We start from the raw sequence: 23,533 nt of genomic DNA on the forward strand, positions 1-23,533 counted from the left end.
TGATGCCCATGGAATAAATTATGCCTAGTTTGCACACAGCGGCACTCATGGGTATGACGGATTGCAGAGCCCTAGAAGAGAGGTTCGCGCAGCTTGCTGAGCTTGATGAAGAAAGGTTTCTGGTTGGATTTCACCAACAAGTCCAAAAGTAGCGCGAAAAATCATGGCATGATCAGCACATTAAACTGCACACCTTTAAGGTAAATGATCTCATTTTGTTATATGACAGAAAGTTTGATAAATTTCTGAGGAAATTTAGGATGCATTGGCTAGGGCCCTATGTGATTAAGGAGATTACTGAAGGTGGAGTAGTTCAGTTGGTTAAATTGAATGGAGATCCCTTCACAGGAAAGGTCAATGGTAGCTGATTGAAGCCATACACCGGTGATCTGGCCAGGGGACTATATTAAGGTAGCATAGTCTTAGCGCTCCAAGAAGTTGAAAGGAGTCACGGGACTATAAACTACACTATCCGAGTTGGGGAATTGCTTGGTTGGAGGATTCTGTGGAATGAGAAGATGTCACAGGGTCCGCGACAGCATGGAGAGAGCTGCGTATACCTGGGGAGAAATCTCGCAGGTTAGCCAGAAAGTGACTGTTAAAGTCACTTTTCATGATTTAACGATGAGAATGGAGCCAAATGGAGTGGGCGGCCGTCATTTAAGAAAAAATTTATTGGTAATATCCTTGAAAATCTTCCACCAATCTGACACTAATGAACCAAATTGGGGGGGAAAGGTCGGATTTGAATTTAAAATGGCCTATAAATTACATGTGGCTACCCAATGAAAAACACTTGGCATTTTTAGCATTGAGTTGGTGAGCTCTTAGATGTGCATGAATTGCACATTTTTCGAAGAATTGCTTGACTGCCTAGCATTTGATCGATTTCCAGAGTCTGACCACAATTTCATCCTTGACATTATCCTAGGATCAGAAGCTATGGACGTTGAAGCAGTGGCAGTCGAGGGGGTTGTACCGGAAGTTGTTATGAAAGTACAGGAAGCTGCTTCGGAGGTTGCAAAGGTATTAGTTGAAGTCCCCAAGTCACCACGGATGCCTAGACCGAAGCCTACCCCGACCAAAGAGAGTGCGAAGGATAAGAAGGGCAAGCAGGTTGTGATACTGGTGTGTGTGTCACCTAGAAGAAACCCATAGAAGGACAAGCCCACCACACAAGAAAAGGGAAAAACTTTTAACTTGGAGCTGGACGAGGAAGAGATTGAGGACATACCGATGGATGATGAGGATTTGGGCGTGGAAGTGAAGGATGTTGAATTCGAGGGTTCTGACCCTATTACTAAGTTGCTCGAATACATCCATCCGCACAAAGGCAAGACCAAGGTGCCAATGGACATTGAAAAAAGGAAGGTCGCCTTGCACATACCTCTGCCACTGGACGAGATTGTCTTTGAGGGACCACCCTTGTGGTGGGTTCTACTATTGAAATTGGAAGATTGGGACTTAGCTGACCCTGAGAAGTTCCCTTGTTCACACAACCACTAGGATGACTACATTGGAACTACAAAAGTGGCTCAGGGGTGTAGACAAGGTAGGTCTGCTCAACCTGCTATGGGTGCTGCACTATAATCGCTCACCCATTACAATATTGGTCATCAAGAAGCTACTATGCTTGGTGCATGATGGGTGTCTGTAGTTGGAGGAGCTGATACCCATCACCTACGGGTTGATCTGTAGGGTCACACATCTGCCCTATAAAGGGGAAAATCTGGCCATGATGTTTGGCAGAAAAGGTGGCCAGCAGGCCCTCGTAGAGGCTATGAAGGAGAAATTAAAGCTCGTGAAGAAGCTGCAAGGCTATTCCATCTCGATTATCTATGATCCTATGGTCAAGGTGGCTATGTAGATTTTCACAGGAAAAGTTATGCAGAAGTGTCACGCAGATGAAGTGCCAGCACCTGTCGTTGCTCTAGCAGCCCAATGCACTGAAGGAGTTCAGTTTAATTGGGCGCGTTATCTATGTGGTGAGTTCCTTGAAAACTGTCGCGAGGCATAGGAGCTCACAAAGACCTTCCTCTATGTGTGGCTCTTGCTGTCCATTGTGCTGGAAACCTAGGAGCTACCTGAAGACAGTGAATTCCCCTTGGTTGCACTAGACCTACCAGAAGCAGCAAATTACTCTTCATTGTGGGCGACCAACAATGCTCAGAGCATCAAGTATAGAAATATCTTTTGGATCTTGATGGAAATGAATATACACATGGCTATCAATCGCAAGCCGCAATTATCACCTACCGTGTTTGCCAAACTGTAGGAGTACATGAAGTTCAAGGCAGACTTTTAGTGTGTATCAATCAGGGCATGGAAGGACCCTGAGCAGAAGTGGCATGACTTGCCTTACTAGACAACTGATGATGTAATTGATGCAGTTCTTGATCATTGGTTGATAGAGTGGTGCACTGGCTCAGACTTGGCAGTGGGCTCAAGCAAGTCCACCACATAGTGCAAAAAGGAGGAGGCCAAGCTCAAGGTGTTGTAGCTAGCTGAGAAGAGGAGGAAGGAGGCTGAGGCCAAGGCCTAGGAAGAGCATGATGCTGCACAATAGGTAGAAGAGAAGACAGGAGAAGAGCGCGGATTTGACAAAGGTGCAAGGTCGCCCTCACCCAAAACAGAGGAAGAAATAGATGAGCAAATAGAACAACATGGAGAGGACCCTCAGACAGCGTCGTACTGTATCAAGTGACCTAGAGGGTAGGAAAAAGTTGGGCCACAAAAGAAATCCAAGGCCAATAAGACGTTGCTAGACCCAATCACCCTAACAGAGGGGGATTTGTATGACATTGGAGATACGATGTGTGATGTCACCACGGAGGTACTACAATAGTTTGAGCAACAACAGCAACAAGTATTGGGGGCCATCTAGATGGGTCTACATGAGCTACAGATTCATGCATCATAGGCTAGCGTGGTGACCACTAGCCTCACCATCAGTACTTCAAAAGTCGTCGCGATGCTACATGCGAAGGACTCCCCAGCGATAGTGTTGTCAGAGGGAGCACTGACCAAAGGAAACGAAGTTGACAGGCCCGGTGTCAGTGCCATCAAGGGAGTGGGGCTGAACTTGGCAGTGCTTCCTGGCGAGGCACTCCACCTACTATAGGATGGGGTGGTCATGAAGCTGAGGGCCCACAGATAGTGTGCTTTGCAAGTGATCAGTGAGCAGAAGACCAATAATGTGTAGATGGCCCTACAACAAGACACCGCCCTCACTTCCATGGTGGAACTTACTAACAAAAATCAACGCATGATTAAGGCCGTGAAGGAAGCCTACTGAATGGTCCCCAAATTGGTCATTCCTGAGGATGTGGAGGTAGATGAACGGGTCTACAAACTGGCTACAGGTGTGCGTGATGCTCGCACAAAGTTGGCTAAGGTTCAGCTGGAGCTGAACCTACAGATTGAAAATTTGCAATTGAAGGCCCAGCCTTCAACTTCGCCTAAAGTAAAGGAGTAGCACACAACCACTATCACAGAGGCGATAGCGGCAGTAGATAGTGTAGTAGTAGACTTTACATGGCTATTTGAACAATTGTTAGAGGTCTTAACCAGTCTACAAGAGGATCCTAATGTACAACGGTTGGAGATAGAGGCACAAGAACTACAAAAACGCTACGACGAGGTAAAAGGAACAATGCTCACTGTCACCCTCACACAGAGACTTGCGAAGCTATAGGAGGCCAAAACACTGAAGGAATAGGTAGATGTAGTGAAACATAAAGAGGCAGTGCTAAAGGTGTGCTTGAAGCCTTGGTTGGGCGAAGCTTATTCGGTCATGGCCTCCATTGAAGGAAAGCTTGTTAGTTTGCAGGCGAATTAGCAGAAGCTTCAGGCTGATAGTTCAAGACCAGTGATAGAGGAGTTGGTCGAAGAAGTGAAGCAGGTGGCTGCACAGTGCACTGCCGAGGTTGTCGTCATACAGGTCGAGCTAGGAGGTCTTCGCGCCAAGATCTCCACACCTGCATAGTGACTCGAGGGAGAGTCACCATGTTTGTGTTGGGGGCCTATTAGGAACGGGTTCCCCCAAGAACAGTTTTGGGGCTAAAAGCCCATGTTTTGGGACAATTTTGTAATAAAGTTGTAAAGTCTCCGCATTTTGTGGTTGTAGAGTGTGAAGGTGTCAAGAGTCATAAAGGGTTGTCTACCCTTATTTTGTAAAGTGTTAATTTGGTTGTAAATATATACCCATGGTCTGCGGACAATGGGATTGTATAGAAAGGAGCTAAGTAAGTAAGCTCTAGGTAGTGAGAGAACAATTAAGCTTGTCATGTTTTTGGTAGGAGTTCTAAGTGTTTTCAGGTCTTGGCATAGGTAGAGGCTTTGCAGCTGAGTGTGTAGAGGCCTACAGTAGAAGTCCGCAGTTGAGTATGCAGACCCCTACAATCGTGTGCGCACGGTGGATAGAGTCTTTATTAAACCAGAAGATATCAATAAAGAGAAGTATTATGCAATTACTGTATATTTAGTCTTTGTTAATGCATCTAATTATATTGCGATCTGGGTTTATTTTACAACGTTTATTTGATGAGCAAATATATGTGATTATATTTTTTAATTGAACGCAAGTAAGAATATCAGTTTACACGACGCTAACTATAATTGATTGGTAAGATAAGTAAAACACTTGAGATAACTTGGGAACCTATACAATACATCATCATAGAAGCGCTAAAGCACCTGAACCACTGGTTAGGGTTGTGTGAAGGTCAATCATACACCTTTGCGGAGGTATTGAAGGTTAGGATAGAGGGTAGATCGACGAAGCCCTAAGGCTTAACAACCTGCGCAAAGGCACGAGAAGGGGGTATAAACCAGCATCATGACCATCTTAGGGTGCGGAAACTTGGTTCCAGCATCCCCCCATACTGCTTCAGGTGAGAATTTGGTCCGTGCTCTATGGATTGATGTCGAAAGGGCTAGTAGTGCAGGGATTTGTTTGGCTTACTAATGTTTGAACCTGGGTCAGGGTCCACGAAGCCAACATAAGGTCTTGGTTAGTGCAGTTGGCTATAGGTACAAAGAAGCGAGTTCATCATTGGGTAAGAGCTTGCGCATTTGATTTTAATGGGATGCCTACCACAACACATTTGAATGTACTACCGTTGGGATCATACAATATGTTGTTGTCCATGGATTGGTTGTATATTCATATAACCAAGGTAGAATTTAATGAGAAATCCATTGAGTTTGTTGATGATAATGGGGAACCAAGAGTCTAGAAGGGTAAGAAGAAAGCCACATCAGCTAGGATGGTGAAAACTATGCAAGAAAAGCATAGCAGTAGGAAAGGGTGCAAGCTATTTGCACTACGCATTTCTAGTGATAAGGGTAAGGAGGTTGAGGATGCGGATGTGTTGAATAGGTATCCCATTTTGTAGCAATTTTAGGATATATTTCCTGAGGAGATTACAGAGTTTCCACCTCACAGGGACGTAAAAGTTTCTATTGAGTTAGTGCCAGGGGTAGCTCCAGCATTAAAAGTACCTTATAGGATGAGCACACATGAGTTGGCTGAGTTAAACTTATAGTTACAGGAAATTTTGGACAAGGGATACAGTAGGCCAAGTGTATCACCTTGGGGTGCACCTGTCTTGTTTTTGAGGAAGAAAGATGGTCCTCTCATATTATTCATTGACTACAGACAGTTGAACAAAGTGACTATCAAGAATAGGTACCTGTTGTCGAGGATTGATGACTTGTTTGATTAGTTAAGGGAGCAATAGTGTTCTCAAAGATCAATCTGAGATCCGGATACCATGAGGTATGTATCAAAGAGGAGGAAATTTACAAGAATTTGTTCAAGTTTAGGTGTGGGCATTATGAGTTTTTTGTTGTTCCATTTGGATTAACTAATGCTCCAACTACATTCATGTGTTTGATGAATAGTGTGTTGCATCCATATTTGGATAAGTTTGTTATTGTGTTCATTGATGATATATTGGTATATTCTAAGAATTAGGAAAAGCATGACAAGCACTTAATAGTGGTATTGAGATTGTTGAGGGAGCATTAGTTCTCTGCTAAGATCATCAAGTGTAGTTTCTTTCAAACTGAAGTACATTACTAGAGACATGTTGTCTCCAAGGAGGGGATTGCAGTAGATCCAGAGAAGATAAGAGCCATCATGGAGTGGGTAGCTCCTAAGAGTGTGGATGAGGTGAGATATTTCATGGGTCTGGAAAGCTATTACAGGAGATTCATCAGGAACTTCTCATAGATTGATTATCCCATCACATAATTGCTGAGGAAAGGTAAGAAGTTTGAATGGACATAGGAGTGTGAGGCTAGCTTTGAGCAGCTTAGCAGTTTCTGACACATGTATGGATGCTACAGATTGCAGATCTAGAAAAAGTGTTTTTGGTATGCACATATGATTGCAAGAGAGGGCTAGGTGGAGTCCTTACACTAGTAGAAAATGGGAAATTAGTGACTAGGTGACTAAAAACATTAGTCACTGTAGGTTTTCCAAGAAAACTACTACCAAAAATTAGAAATCTTAAGTAACCCAACTAAAAATGACTAATTTAGTCTCGAGATAAAATAGATGACTAGCTAGTAAGTAATACAACTAAAAATGACTAACATGAATGACTAATTTAGTATAGGAACAAAAATACGACTACATAACAAGTGCTACAATAATACAACTCAGTCATTTATGTTAGCCATTTTAACTGTGTCACTTCAACAATCTAAACATACAAGTGATAGGTGATTCAAAGGTTGTTATAGATTGGCTAAAAGGTTATTCTTCCTTAAACACTTCTTTATTGGATCAACGAATGATTAGAGTTATGGGTTTGATTAGAATCTTTGGGGTTATATCTTTTGATCACATTCATAGTGAATTAAATTCAAAGGCTGAGAGATTATACAAAATGGGAGTGGGCTTACAACTAGGTCAAATACATTATAACGAATACCTATAAGGAGAAGTGTTGATTAGTTAGTAGAGGAAACATTTCCTTTAATTGAAGACTTATATTTTCATGAATATCTACATTTCTTATTATCAGTGGCATATCAATTGAACTTAGGATACTAGTTTTTAACTTGTATATCAAGTTGTTTATCTAGTTTGAATGTACATTATGAACATAACAACACTAGACACTTATGAAATTGTTTTGAATGCTATGGGGATTTTTATATTTCTCAAACATTAAACGTTGCACATATTAGAATATCATGTTATACATGTGAAACAAATTTAGTATATATTAGATTATGTAAATGACACCTTTGCATTAATATTAATGTAAAAATGTTGTCTTTTTTCTTATTGGAAAAAATTTACGGAAGAGGTTTTATGACACCTTTCCTTGGCCATCTAGGACACTAAGTGTAAGAAGAGGTTTCTTTAGCTATTGCATTTAGCTTAGTATGTATGATCTATGTGTATATGATATTTCCAATATGTATTATTTTTATTGTGATCATTTAAGCACTCTATTCTAACTCTTGATGCTTTGGCTATAAATTCTAATTTGAGTTGTTCCACTGCATTTCATAATTTTACTCAAAGAAGTGATGTCATATTGATGCTTAGGTATATGATTGGTGACTTAAGTAGATGCTACACATCGATGTTATTGTACCCAAATTTCCCACCAAAAATTTTCCACTCTACTTTTCATTTTTCACAACAATTAATTATTATTTACTGAGTTTGACAAAGTTAAATGATGGTGGGAATGAAGTATTATTCACTGAGTTTGATTGAGTTATAAGATACATGGTAATGAATTATAAATTTTATTTTATTTTAAAATTATGATAAATTATTTTAATTTTTGGCTTATGACTAAAATACAGATGGATCGAAAACCTTCAGATAATTAGGGAAATATACGATGATGGTGACTTTAGATACAGAAACATAAGTGCAAAAATGGTGATTGGGTTTTTGTTTTTATTGGGCTCTTATGATTAACCAAACCTCTCTTCTGAATGGATCTATTGTGGCCAACTTATGCACAGATTCCATGGATTTTGACTAGTGATAGGGTTTTTGTTTTTATTCGACTCTCATCATTAACCAAACCTCTCTTCTGAATGGATCTATTATGGTTTCCTTATGCATAGAGTCCATGGATTTTGACTAGTGTTCAATAAATTATAAAACCAAATAGATTGCTTTAAAAATGTCTTAACTAGGTAGGACTATGTGATGGAATAATAAATCTCACAATTCACATTCACGCATCTCTTGACATGTTTACAATCACCATTTCTACCACCAATGGCGGATTTTATGATGGCGAAGGTCATTGTATGTTATTTATCTACAAGACCCTCTTTTACACCATGTTTCTTTTGGCATTCTTCTTGCCTTTTTTTATTCATTTTCACTGCAGTGATTACTCTAGATGATTTTGAGGACTACACTTCACTTGGTAAGAACATAGAACATATGGGTTTTTGATTCATTCCTGCGAAAATTGATTTCGGATTCTTTTAATTTTTGGGCTTATTTTGGATGTGCACATCCTCTTTTCATAGATTCGATGTGGAATGTTTAGTAAAATTTGAGGAGAAGAGTTTTTAGTTAAGATTATTTGGTGTTAGTTGTGTAACAAAAAATTATTTGTATTTGAGTTATTTTTATGTAGATTGTTTGGGGAAATTAGGACCAAGGCTTTTGAGGAGGGAAAATGCTTCACCTGCAAGTAGTTGAGATTTTGTACATCCGAAAAAATTATTTGTACAAATGCCTTCATAGTTGATATTTTCATGTATTTTAATTTGATCAGGCTTATATCGACATAGAGTGACATTGATCATTATTCGTTATGGTGTGCAAATCTGATTCAAATGAATGGCATGTATATAGTTTTGGGGAGTTCATTTTATATTATCTTGTTGGTAATTTAACAGTGGAAGGTGTATCAATTTTGGTTAAATTTTTCCTCATTGTGGATATAGCTATAATTCTATGATGGGTGCAATATATTTTTTATGTTGTTCCAATATCCAAGCCACATTTTCAAAACCTATTTCTCTAGTTGGGTATGCTCACATGGTTTTGGGTACGGAGAAATTCCTATGCTTTTGATTCTACTATTTTCAGGTAACAATTTCATGGTCAATCATGTAGGAGAACTTTTCACAAGAGGTTATTAGAATAAAAGAAAAAGAGTATATTTTTCTATCATTATCAAAGAGGGGACAATTTACTAAATCTACCAGTTCAGAACACAATCTTAGAATCATGTAAATTAAATATAATATCTTGTAATTGTATATTTTCTTTGTTTGGGGATGGGTTTTTGTTAATTAAGTGGACTTTACCTTTGGGTTACATGGCACAAACAAGGGTTATCTATTCCATTGAATTCATCCATAATTTGGACTTGGCTTTGTTCTTTGAGATGTGCAACATTTGTGGCTTGTCAAGGTTACTAGGACTTTCCCTTGGTCTCAGATGTGGTAGTTAACTATGTTGGCCACACAAATGCAACATCATGTCTTTCATAGATTTTGAAGTCATGTCTAAACACTAAAAGTACTCTGATTTAACCACTTGACCACAAGTTTCTTGACTGCATATCTCATCTCATATTTTATATGGCTACATAGAGTTGTATACATTTTATGTGGTTCTTTTGATGACATCCCATAGATCTTGTGGAGTATTCAAATAGTGATAATAAAGGACTCATTTCATTTTCATTTCATTTTAGTACAATAATATCCCTTTCTTGGGGATGTAAAGGGATCAGTCCCGTAGGAATCTTGCATTTTCAATGATCCTCAACTTGATGCAAGGAGATGTGCCCAGGTTGGTATTGCTTTTCCTAGAGTTTGAATTTTAGGTACAATTATTTGAATAAAGTTACTGGATTTTTGTTTGACATACAAATTTTTGGTTTGGATGCTAATTAGGTTATCACAAAGCTTTTATATTTAATTAATCGAGAGACTTACATGAAGGTTAGTTTGTTCTTTGGTATTGAATATCTCTTTCATTTATAGTTGTTTGAGTTTGTTGTGCATAACATTTTCTATCTTATTTTCTGATTCAAGTCTTATTTTCTTTGTAGGTTGAAGCTACAAAAGTTTTCTTTGTTGTCACAAATATTTTTCAGTCTAAGGACATTGGCTTGAGGAGAATGGTTTATTTGATCATCAAAGAGGTTTCTCCTTCTACTGATGAGGTGAGGTATTGGCTCATGTCTCTCTTTTATGTTGATCTATTAAGATTATTCCTCAATTTGGTTTTACTGATTCTTCATCAAGTCTCTTCCAGGTTATTATTGTGACAAGTTTGTTAATGAAAGACATGAATAGCAAGACAAATATGTATGAGGCTAATGCAATACAATTTTTATGCAGGATCACAGATGGGGCCTTGTTGGGTCAAATTGAGAGGTATCTTAAATAAGATATTGTCAACAAGAATCATGTTGTAGCCAGTGCTACCCTTCTGAGTGAAATTCACTTGTTTCAAGTAGTCTTTGTAGCGCTTTATGTATTTTTTCATGATCACATCCTTGCTTAACTAATAAGGTTACTTCCTTGTTACTCAATCTTTAACTATTGCATTTGCAGACCAATCCTGAGATTCTGAGACAATGGAGTAACAAGGTCCAGGAAGCAGTTCAATCCTAAGATGCTCTTTTACAATTTCATGCACTAGGCTTACTTCACCAAGTTGGTTTATATGTTCTTCATGGAATTTTAGAGAGAATTTGTTTAGTTGCTTGTAAATTTATGGCTAATCACAACACTGTAGTGTTATTTTCCATTTCCTCCATAGTCATGAAAGGTAATTTGTTTCCCAATTTCCAACATATTCAAGCAACTTCTTAGTCAGTTTCATATTCTTTTTTTTTTCGATTTTCAACCTAGCTTCCATGCACCCTCATTTTTTTGGAATGTATTTTGAAATCTTCCTACTTATTTTGCAATCTTTTAAATGGTTTTGGAAGTGACTATTGATGAGACAAACAAACTGACCAACAATGAAAAATGACTTGGGTGTAAGTATAGTTGTTTCCCAATATTGGTAATGTTTAATCAAATTACTTATATCAGGTCATCAAATGTTTTTTTTCACCCATAAGATCCATGGAACAAACTTAAGATAATTGTGCGCACAAACAATATTAATGAGCACAATGCAGTCTAGAAGTCTAGGTATTTATATCTTTATAATAGGAGGAGATTAGGAAATGGAATGTGCTGTAGTGTGGGGATTCATACCAGACAAATTTATCAACAAGTACTTTGTGTCTTTTATAGAAAACGATAGTTATTTTCTAGAATACTGAATATGTTTATTGTTGGCATGTTGCATATTTATCCATGTTAATATGTGCCAATTGGAATTTATTATGTATATCTTAAGGCCATGACATGTTAGATTCATATGTCTAACATACTTCATCTCTTTGGGATGACTGAAACCTCAAATTCACAATTATGTGTCTAATATTCCCTTGAATAGTAGATGCATATTAAAGAGAATCATTTATGGCTGAGATATGAATATTAGTGGAATTCTAATAGGCTTATTAATAGAAACTTATGCATATAATCACATAATTATAGTGTTTATGACTGTTGGATTCATTTTCCAAGGTATCTTGGACCCATGATGACGGTTCATATTCCTTATAATAACCCTAATGGATTAGGTTTTTGTAATATCCTAGGGAAATTTTAGTCCTAGGGTTTCCTTAGATAACTATGGTTTCCAATAAAAATTTCTTTCCTAATTAAGTAATGAGAAAAATAGATTAACTAGTAGTATAGTACAAGAGTAAACGATATGATCAATAACTTAATGACCTAATATTTCCTATGGAAAAAATTGTGACTAATGGTTATCAACAAGCAATGAAAAATTCTCAACTTAGCATGAAGATAGTGGATAAGTGTGCAAAGAAACTCAATGTTGGCTTGTTGGGGCTTGACCCAAGTTCAACGTTAGTTAGCCAAACAAATCCCTACACTACTGGCCCTTTCGGCATCAGCCAGTGGACCGCGGACTCAAGTCTCACCCAAAGTAGTATGGGGGGATGCTGGAACCAAGTTTCTGCACCCTTGAGATGGATGTGATGTCAGTTTATTCCAACTATACCTGCCTTTGTGCAAGTTTCTTATCCCTTTGTTCTACCCTTCAGTACCTTCGCAAAATTTTACAATCGGATTCCATGCACCCCTAACCAGGGGTTGATATGCTTTCGCGCTACTAGGGCAACAAACTATGATATTTACCAAACTACACTAAGTATCTTACTTATCTTATTAACAGATCTTAGTTAGATTCACGTAAATAGATGTTCTTACTTGCGTTCACTTAACCAATACAGTTATACACATTCGTGCATCATATAAGCATTAGAAGTGAAATTCATACCCAATATAACAGATGCGTAAGCAGGAAATAAAGACACAAAAATTATAGAATACTTCTCTTTATTGATAATTCTAAATGATTACAGATTTAACTCACCCTGCACACTCAACTGCAGGGGTCCGCACACTCAGCTGTGGACTTCTAGGCCTTTACGCACTCGGCTGCAGAGCCTCTACCTATGCTACGACCCAAAAATTAGACTTCTACTTTGGAGCTATCTCTCATACATCATTCCATCATTGGTTCTTCCTTTCATTGGTTTTTCATGCCTTAAATACTTAGATATTAGCTCTATTAATACAATCCCATGGTCCGCGAACCTGTTGAAGCCCCGAAAATCGGGTCTACAACAAGGGGGATACCCACCCGGTTCGAACCTTGGTTGGCAGCTCCTTATCCGTTTGGTGTAGCAGGTCTGACTGGGGATATGGGACCAGTTTCCCAATCTATGAGTGTGTGTGTGTAAAATTTGATGTTCCTAGTCTAACAGTTCCTAATTAAGATATTCTAATTCTAATTGTAATCTAATGCTATGCTATTGTAATATAATAAGTAGCAACATCTAAGTCTATACTAACCCGGGATGTAATTCTTCTGTTATGTGATCTAAAACGATTTCAAATAACAACTGGTAATAAAGATCATTCAGCTATTATAAGAAATGAAATCAATAAGGATGAACCACTTCGCATAAAAAGTTAGACGAAACAGTTGTGAAAAACATATCGCATAATGAGTTATTCATACATTAAGCATAAATAAATAGCTATCACCATACAAAAGTGCCAAATGATAACTCAGGCATTCATGCAATAATACATAAACAACTAAAAACTGTATATCACTTTAACATATAAGCAAAAATGGTCAAGAGATAAAAGTACCATTTATGACTAGTCCTACTCATAAGCTTCAAGCGACAATGATTTATCTCTCCTTTCTCTAACATCCACTAAGAGTACAAAAGTGAAACATCAGTAGCAGACATCAAATGCAAACATCAACAAATCTTGATCCATTCATTCACCAAAACCTCCTCTGAGAGTGCAAAAGTGCATGTTCTAAGGACAAGTTTTTGATAAATTTCTGGACCCTTCTCTAAATGCATGAGAAGGGTTTAAATACTACTAACTAAATAACTTAATTACACAGATTCAGGATACAGTTTAAATGACCGCCCTTTTTCTAAGCAAAATTAAAACAAAACTATTTCTAAAAATTAAATCTAATATCTAACTATTTCTGCATTTTCTCCTTAATGTTGCAAGCATTCAGTATTTGCCTAGGTAGAGTCGGCTAACTGTCTTCTGCTTTTGGTTGAGCTAATAAAACAGAATTCGTAAGAGCTGGCACCATCTTCTCAGCAAAGTCGATGATATACTCGAGAGTCATCCTCTGATTATGTGGATTTACTGCGTATGCCCAGTAATAATCTCAGTTCACTTGATTAACCCTTTGGATTGCTTCTGCTTCTTCTTTAACTTTCTATTTCCAGTTTGTTTTTTACCATTGCTTTCTTGCACTTCTCGGGCTTACAAGTGACTGAGCAATTAGAGGCTTTCCTTCTCGAACAATTTTCTCAGCCGCGCTAATCGCGCATCGGAAACTGCCTCCGTTCTTTGATCCGGGCTTCTCTGATGCATTTTTCTCCTTTTGCGCCTCTTCATCTTTATCGGGTATAAAGTTTCAAAATTTGTAAAAATAATGTCCTTGTGAACTCTTGACCCTGAGCATTAAACTGTCTGTTGATATCAGCATCCTTGAGTACTCATTCAACCATGGTTGTATATGAAAGATCTGTAATGGATGGCCCAGTAGCATTCTGTGAATTTGCAGCTCTGTTGCATGTGGTATCTGTTTATGAGGGCATATTTTCTCTGTCTTTGAACATTGGAGCTTTACCCTTTTTCCTCATAGCTTCCTGCACATTGCTTTGTGTAACTTTTGTTTTTCGTTCCTGCAGTTCACAAGTGAGGAGAAAGTAATGATAATAAATAACGACAGGAAAGTTTTAAATGCTACAGATATGAAAAAACACGCCACCTGATGTGAACTGGCTCTTCGAACAACACAAAACCATATTTTATTAACAACTGGCATATATTACATTAATTATCATTAAAGCGCGTAACCAGTTCTTAGTTTATGGAAAACTTTTTCTTGAATATTGAGCCAGGAAAATCTGCGATGGAATGTTTCTGCGATCTGCATCGCAGTATCGCATTTCGCTGTATCGCATTACCGCAATTTCATCATCTATCGCAAGGTTGCTTGATTGCGCTATCGCAAGATCACAGATCGCAAGATCGCATATCACTTAATCGTTAAATCGTTATGTATCTTTTATGCAAGTTTGCGAGATGCGATATGCGATATCACATATCGGCGATTTTTTAAGGTTTTCCAACATGATTTTTTCTTAATGCATTCGATGCGATGGAGTTTGCGTCGCAATCTCTCATTTCATCATTTTGACTCATAAGGAAATACCATATTTTTCTCTACGTGATTCTATGTTTCTTAAGGAGTAACATATATGAGTACTAATTGATTTTTTGAATTTTTTGACTAAGGGTCCCCACTTACATAGTCTTATTGCTAATACTAAATAAGGAGGGGGATTGTCGGTGGCCACAACAATTGACGATTCACTTGGAAGAACCAGTTATCTCTATTTTTCTATTGAATTTTCTAAACTTCCAAAACAGAAAATTAAACTTTATTATGCAAAGATAAAGTACATTGTACTCTAACATGTCAATGATATTTTGTTTCAACTATTTTCCACTTTGATTATTTGCTTCCTCAGGTTAGTCCTTGTATTTACATCAGCCATTACTTGGTCTTATAAATATAAAAAAAAGTCTTCTCTGTAAACCAGTTTTAAATATGCTCATTTATCGTAGGTAGAGCCTCTGCTGCTAGCAGGCGTTTATAGCCTCGACAGGGTAACCTGTTACCCAGTAATAATCCTGTATCCTACTTAAGGCAGCCTACAACTTTCAAAGAAAAATCCATATCCACACTTATTGCTTTGATTTTCTTTTTTATTCTTAAAGAACAATGTCTTGGTTTGGTAGCCAAATTATGACACAGTCATTCACTTGATTTATAACTTTGCTGAACAAGCTGGCTCGTGATGAGACCCCTTGTCTTTTCATTGCAACAATCTTGAGTCATTGCCCTGTTGTGGTTTACAGTATTGGCAAAGTCAGCAAGTTATAATATCTGTGATTATGATAAGCCGACTCGTGATGAGACCTCTTATTATTCAAGATAAAGTGTATCCTTGGGTTGTTCCTCTGAGAGTTGTTATTTCCTTAGCAGGGAGGAAGTCATTGTTTCCTTAAGATAGCTCTGAACGATAGTAATATAGTTTTTGGAAACAGCTGTTCTATAGAGAATCTTTATTTTGTTATTGATACCTTTCATTGTACTGAGATAAAACAATTTCTTCACTAAAGGTTGTTTTCATCAAACTTTTTGAAGTTGAAACTAGCATCGTATCTAGGCTAGAGTCTTTAACTGTATCTATCAATAATAAAGATCAATTTTCCAAAAGATTTGCTATTTATACAAGAAAAAAGTTCAAAATATGAAAGAGAACTGTTTTCTTTTTCGTAAATGCCTAATGTAACCACTCACAACTGGTTTTATTATGAAAAGAAAAATGACTACTCTACAAAAAATAGAAGAATAATCTTCTATGGAAAATATTTCTTGAGAATTTGTCCGTTAACATGCTAAGAATCTCTCTTACCTGCTAAATCCTGTAACACAAACGTTGATGGACCTATGACTTCTACAATTTGAAAAGGACCAAGCCACATTCTTTGAAACTTTGTATGTTTGCCTTTCTCTTCATGAGCCTTGTCCCATTTTAAAACTAAGTCTCCCATCTGAAATTCTTTTCTGGTCATTATGTTTGAATCAAAAGAGGATTTTACTAGTGCTTGATGATGAGCATGTGTTTTCTTAGCCTGTTCTCATTGTTCTTCTAATTTGATTATTTCCATTCGTCTTAGTTGTAAGGAGGAAGTGGATACTTCATCAATGTATTGAACTAGAGACAAAGAGGGAATTGATAAATGAGTCAGAAGAACCACTTCTATCCCATAAACTAAATTAAAGGGAGAAGTGTCGATAGAAGATTTTTGCATTATTCGGTCTGCCCATAAAGCATATATCAAAGCCTTATGCCAATTTTTATGATTTTTGTCAACTGTTCTTTTGATAATCCTGATTAGGTTTTTATTTGTGGACTCAGCTAACCCATTGCCTTGTGGGTAATAATTGGTCGAATGTTTAAGTTTGAATCCTCTTTTAAGTGAAAACTCATTCATTGCATTTCCAAAAAAGTATGATGCATTATCAAACATTAAAGCGGAATGCAATCCAAACCTGGTGATTATAAATTGATCTATGAACTCAATGATATTTTCAGCATTAGCCGTCTTGAGTGGAACTACTTCTACCCACTTAGTAAAATAATCTGTTGTTGTGAGGATGTATCTATGCTGCTTAGAAGAGTGAGGAATGATCTCACCTATTATGTCCAATCCCCACTGACTAAAAGGTTGGTCAATGTTAACTGACTGTAGTGGCAAGAATGGCTTCTTTTGTCTTCCAGCAGTAATTTGGCAGACCTGACATTTCCTCACGTAACTGTGCGAGTCTTTAAATAACGTGGGCCAGTAATATCCTGCACGCAAGATTTTATGTGCAGTAGCATCTCCAGCATAGTGTCCGCCTGCTGGCCCATCGTGGAGTTCCTGCAAAACTTTTTCAGCTTCAGATTTCTCAAGACACCTAAGAAGAACAGAATTATAACTTATTCTAAAAAGAATATCATTTATGAGCTGATATTGTTTGGCTTTCAACCTTAGAGCTCTTTTCTTAGTATGATCGAGGTGTGAAGGAGCATACCCGTTCTTAAGATAATAAATGATATCAGCGTATAATGACTCTGCATCGTTTAGACTTACCTCGCATATTTGTACCTCTGCAAATGGAATTTCAGAAATTTGCGATGCTCCAGCCAGCATTTTGCAGAAGCCTTGACCTCTTACAATGTTTGCTAGTTTAATCTCAATGTCATATTCCTGTAAGGCAGTAACCCAATTGGCCCTTTTCTCACCCACATCCTTTTGTACTAGAAGGTTTCTTACTGCTGGAAACGGTACTATAATTTTAATATGGGTTTTGAGTAAGAAAGGTCTGAAGTATTTAACTGCTTTGAAAATAGCATAAGCCTGTTTCTCCACGTCTGAATAATTTAATTCAACACCCTATAAATTTGAACTGAAAAACACAATTGGGGCTTCCGCTTTTTCTTGATTTGCTTGAGTGAGTATCACAGCATATGACCTATCTGAGGCAAATGTATATAAAATAAAAGGTTCTAAAAAATTTGGAGTTGCTAACGATGGAGCATTAATAATAGCTTGTTTGATCAAGTTGAATGCTTCGTGTTCATCTTGGCCCCATTTAAAATTTGAATTCTTTTTAATCATGGCTTGCAAAGGAGAGACGATTCGTGAAAAATATGGAACGAATTGCTTTACAAAGTTGATCTGACTAAGGAAAGATTGCATGGCTTTTTTGTTATGAGGTAAGGATATTTCAGAAATCTCTTTGATTCTGTCAAAATCGATGTGAATACCGGATTTTGACACTATGAATCCTAGAAGTTTCCCTTCACTTAATGCGAAAAAAGATTTCTTTGGATTAAGTGAAATTCCATACCTTAAACACCGTTGGAAGATTTGTTTCAATTCTTTAAGATGGTCGCTTCGCTTCTTTGAATACACTGTTATATCATCCAAATAAATTACTACAGATTTATTGACTAAACCTTTGAATGCGATGTCCATGGCTCTCTGAAATGTGGCACCAACATTAATCAAACCAAATGGCATATTTCGATATGCGTATGTGCCCCATTTAGTTCTAAATGTGGTTTTCAATTGATCAGCAGGATGTACCAACACTTGATTATATCCTGAAAATCCATCCAAGAAAGACATTAATTCTAAGCCCGCCACTGCCTGCAATATCTGTTCCATGGGTGGTAAAGGAAAATTATCTTTCTGGCAGGCCTTGTTAAGGTTTCGAAAATCAATGCAGATCCTAATATCTCCATTTTTCTTTCTAACAGGTACCATATTGGAGACCCATTTGGAATGTCTAATGGGAAAGATTATTCTGGCTTTCAATAACTTATTAAGCTTAGTTTTTATCTGATTTTCTAAATTGCGATGGATCTTTCTCAGCTTTTGTTGGACATGTTTTTCATTATCGATCATGGGAATAGTATGTTGGATGATGGAAGTGTCGTATGTTTTTAGTTCATCATAATTCCAGGCAAAAACATTTTTATATTGTCTCAAAAGACGAATATACTCTAGTTTTTCTTTAGGGGCTAGGCCGAGACCTAGATTAATGTTTTGTGGTTTGGCATCGGTTCCTAGGTTTACTAATTCGTAGTTCAAGGTTGAACTTTGGAGTTTTGAATTGGTAGACCTTTTAAAACGATCCTTCAAATCGTACAAGTCTTCTAACTTGACTACCGACTTAGGTATAGCATTGTTAGTGCTATTTTGTTGCAATTGTTGATCATGTTGGTCTTCGTCAATTATTTGATTGGAGTAGGATTGTTCAGATGTGAGGAAATTTACAATATCAGGATCGTCATTGAATACTCTCCAATTTGTGATGTTATCAGGAATGGATGGTCTAAAGATTAATTCTATTGAGAATCTATCTGGACTAAAATCTTCTGAAGGAATAAGCTTAGAATCTACGTTAGCCAAAAGGTCTGCACTTGCGTTTTGGAGCCTAGGGATTGAAGAGGTATTAAATGCTATGAAATGCTCAGTCAGATCTTGAACTAAGGATTGATAATGTTTTAAATGACCTGATAAGCAATGTATAGTGTTACGTACCTGTTTAAACACAATCTCAGAGTCTTCGAAAACTTGAAGATACTTGACGTCTAACCCGATTGCTTTGTACAACCCTTGGACCAAAGCCTCATATTCTGCTGTATTGTTGGTGCAATCAAATTTGAGTTTGCATGTTAGCATGATTTTATCTCCTTCTGGACTAATCAGAATGCATCCTGCTCCTGCTCCTTCGTTAGATCTAGAACCATCAAAAAATAATTTCCAAAACAAAGATTTATTTACAGGACTATCTAAAAAATTGATACATTTCGAACTATCAGTTCGAGAAAAATTTTCGACTTGGGACAAAACAGAGTGTTCTAAATAGGGTGACGCATGAGCATTAAAATTTCTGAGGAAAGAATCTATTGAGTAATTTCCAATAATTCTACTCTTGTATGCTACTGGTTCATTTTCCCCCTCTAGCTCCATTACTATGTATTTCTGGTGTAGTTCTCATTCAACTATTATTTGATTTGGTTTACCATTGTAGGGCAGCCACATGTGCGACCAGTCAGTTGCGAAGTACCCATGAAGTTTTTCTGACCAATCCCTGCTAAGAATTAAGCCATAGAATTCTGGAATATCAACAACTAGAATGTCAATAACTTGACCTACCTTCGGGTTGGATGACAGCCTTATGGTTACTTGATTTAGTTCGCCAATCACTTCAACTTGAGATCGATCTAGCTGAACTATGCGCACAACGGATTTCTGCGGCTGAACGTTTAACTTGGCACATATAGACTTTGGTAAAATATTGGATGAAGCACTAGAATCTACCAAACAATTGTGCACATTTTTATTGAAAATTTCATAAGTAAGGAGAAATGGGGGAGTATGAGATCTCGATCTTCCTCCAATTAGAGCGATGTCATTTGGGTCAATCTTATTGATCATTTTAGTTGGAGGTCTTCCCATGTTATGAGAAGCTTGAGAAAGTATAGCGGCAGGAAAAGGTGCAACTGGAACGGCATGTAATTCTTTCATCATTATCTTCTGTTGATGCTTTAACTTGCTCAGTTCGTAAAGGGTGATGTTGGCCCTAGTCTTTTTCATATCTTCTATAGTATTGTACTCCATTTCATCCGACACGATCAGTGTTTTAGATGTAGTTGATTCATCTGTTTGGAGTGGGCTGGTTTGAGTCACTTTAGATGTTGTTTTATTTGTTGCGACTTTATCCTTTATTGCAGAGCTTGCGCTCTTTGGCTTAGGGATAGTTTGGGGAGGATCAAGTTGATTTTTGCTTCGTGTGCTAACTGGGAATACTTCTTGATCTTCTTCTTATGGGAGGATGAAATCCCACATTCCTTGTAATTCCACAACCTCTTCTTCATCAGTTTGCCCTTCAGTGGCCATTTCCTCTTCCTCTTCTTCGGATTCAACATTTGAAATAGCATTGGGTGGCTTTGAATCTGTTGAAGGGCCTCTTTTAAAAGCTCTATAGGGATTTTTTGAAGAAGTTTTTGCTACTTGCTTTTTGATGTCGACCATTTCATTGGACATGGTCTTTAGAAATTTCTGCAATCCTTCCAAATCGAATGGATCTTTTGCTTGTTTCTTCTTGGAGTCTTCCTTGAACATGAATTTCTTGGATTTACGTTCCTCTATCGCGGATTTCTTTTCCAGGGCTATTATACGTTTCTCTACTGCTATTGCCTCTTTCATGTTTTCAGCTAAGGTTGTTTTATTAGCCCTGTCCATGAAGATTTCTATGTTTGATGGTAGAGCGGTGATATACCATTCACTTCGTACTTCTTCGCTGGGCTGGGAGGCAGTAGGAATTTTGTTTAGGATTTTATTGAAACATAAATTGAAATCTTTGATAGGCTCTCTAGATTCGACCCTAAGGTTGGATAAGATGTTGATTAATGTAGTCGTAGACCTGTTATCACCAAACTTGGTCAGGAATTGCTCCTGGAAGATATCCCAACTAGTGATAGATTCGGAGGGTAATGGAAAATACCATGATCCGGCTGTTCCTTGCAGAGTATAAGGAAAGAGTCGAACAACAACATCTTCATTAGTAACCCCATTGAGATTAATGGATAGCATAAAGTTGTTTATGTGCTCTTCTACTAGCATGCCTGCCTCGGGATTAAATTTAGGCAGCCATTTCTTAGGATGGGCCGGTATTTGACTCAAGGGTGTAGGCATTAAGACTGCCCCAGGGTTATTCCATGGAGACTGGGCCATTGCTATGCTACTAACAGTGGAAAGTGCAGAAGATGATCCATGTGGCTGGGAAGATGAGGATACTACGATTGTAGACGACTGAGGAAGAGTTGTGGGGGTTCCAGTGGATGGATGGACGATGATCTGAAGTGGTGGAGTGGATGTTTGACTTCATGGTGAAGAAGTTGAGATGGATGATGTTGACGAAAGAGTCTCACTGTCGAACTCTTTAGGTGATTTCCTTGCTCTTTTCCTGGTGGGAGGAGGTAATTCGGTTGGCTGAACGCCAAACTTTTCACTCTTTAGCCTAGTCAGGGGATGAGCAGGGTTATAATGCAAAGTCACGCTGCCTTGAGATTTATCAGACCTTTGAGTAGAAATGGAAAATCACTGAAGTTTTTGAATCAGAGATTCAACATTAGGAAGTTCAACTGTAGATTGTTCTGAAATGTCAGGGTTTGTAGTAGCGGTTGATACTCGAGCGACTTATAACTCTGGATTTAAGTGTAATGGAGAAGTCAGGGGGAGATGGTGAGGGCGATTTACTCTCAGAATGGTATTCAGATTTAGATTTACTTGCCATTCATAGTTCATGCCCTCCTTCTAGTGCCAAATATGTTGAAGCCCCGAAAATTGGGTCTACAATAAGGGGGATACCCACCCGGTCCAGACCTTGGTTGGTAGCTCCTTATCCGTTTGGTATAGCGGGTCCGACTGGGGATATGGGACAAGTTTCCCAATCTATGAGTGTGTGTGTGTACAATTTGATGTTCCTGGTCTAACAATTCCTAATTAAGATATTCTAATTCTAATTGTAATCTAATGCTATGCTATTGTAATCTAATAAGCAGCAACATCTAAGTCTATACTAACTCGGGATGTAATTCTTCTATTATGCGATCTAAAAATATTTCAAATAACAACTGGTAATAAAGATCATTCAGCTATTATAAGAAAGGAAATCAATAAGGATGAACCACTTCGCATAAAAACTTAGACGAAACCGTTGAGAAAAACATATCGCATAATGAGCTATTCATACATTAAGCATAAATAAATAGCTATCACCGTACAAAAGTGCCAATTGCTAACTCAGGCATTCATGCAATAATACATAAACAACTAAAAATTGTATCTCACTTTCAGATATAAGTAGAAATGGTCAAGAGATAAAAGTACCATTTATGACTAGTCCTACTCATCAGCTTCAAGCGACAATGATTTATCTCTCCTTGCTCTAACATCCACTAAGAGTACAGAAGTGCAACATTAGTAGCAGACATAAAATGCAAACATCAACAAATCTTGATCCATTCATTCACCAAAACCTCCTCTGAGAGTGCAAAAGTGCATGTTCTGAGGACAAGTTTTTGATAAATTTCTGGACCCTTCTCTAAATGCATGAGAAGGGTTTAAATACTACTAACTAAATAACTTAATTACACAGATTCAGGATACAGTTTAAATGACTGCCCTTTTTCTAACCAAAATAAAACAAAACTATTTCTAAAAATTAAATCTAATATCTAACTATTTCTGCATTTGCTCCTTAATGTTGGAAGCATTTAGTATTTGCCTGGGTAGAGTTGGCTGACTGTCTTCCGCTTTTGATTGAGCTAAGCAAATAGAATTGGTAAGAGATGGCACCATCTTCTCAGCAAAGTCGATGATATACTCGAGAGTCATCCTCTGATTATGTGGATTTACTGGGTATGCCCAGTAATAATCTCAGTTCACTTGATTAACCCTTTGGATTGCTTCTGCTTCTTCTTTAACTTTCTATCTCCAGTTTGTTTTTTACCATTGCTTTCTTGCACTTCTCGGGCTTACAGGTGACTGAGCAGTTAGAGGCTTTCCTTCTTGAACAATTTTCTCAGCGGTGCTAGTCGTGCATCGGAAACTGCCTCCGTTCTTTGATCCGGGCTTCTCTGATGCGTTTTTCTCCTTTTGCGCCTCTTCATCTTTATCGGGTATAAAGATTCAAAATTTGTAAAAATAATGTCCTTGTGAACTCTTGACCCTGAGCATT

Source organism: Pinus tabuliformis, chromosome 6 (assembly GCF_031772625.1).
Source record: "Pinus tabuliformis cultivar Carrire ecotype Pingquan chromosome 6, CPIR1, whole genome shotgun sequence".
In the NCBI taxonomy this organism is placed as follows: domain Eukaryota; kingdom Viridiplantae; phylum Streptophyta; class Pinopsida; order Pinales; family Pinaceae; genus Pinus; species Pinus tabuliformis.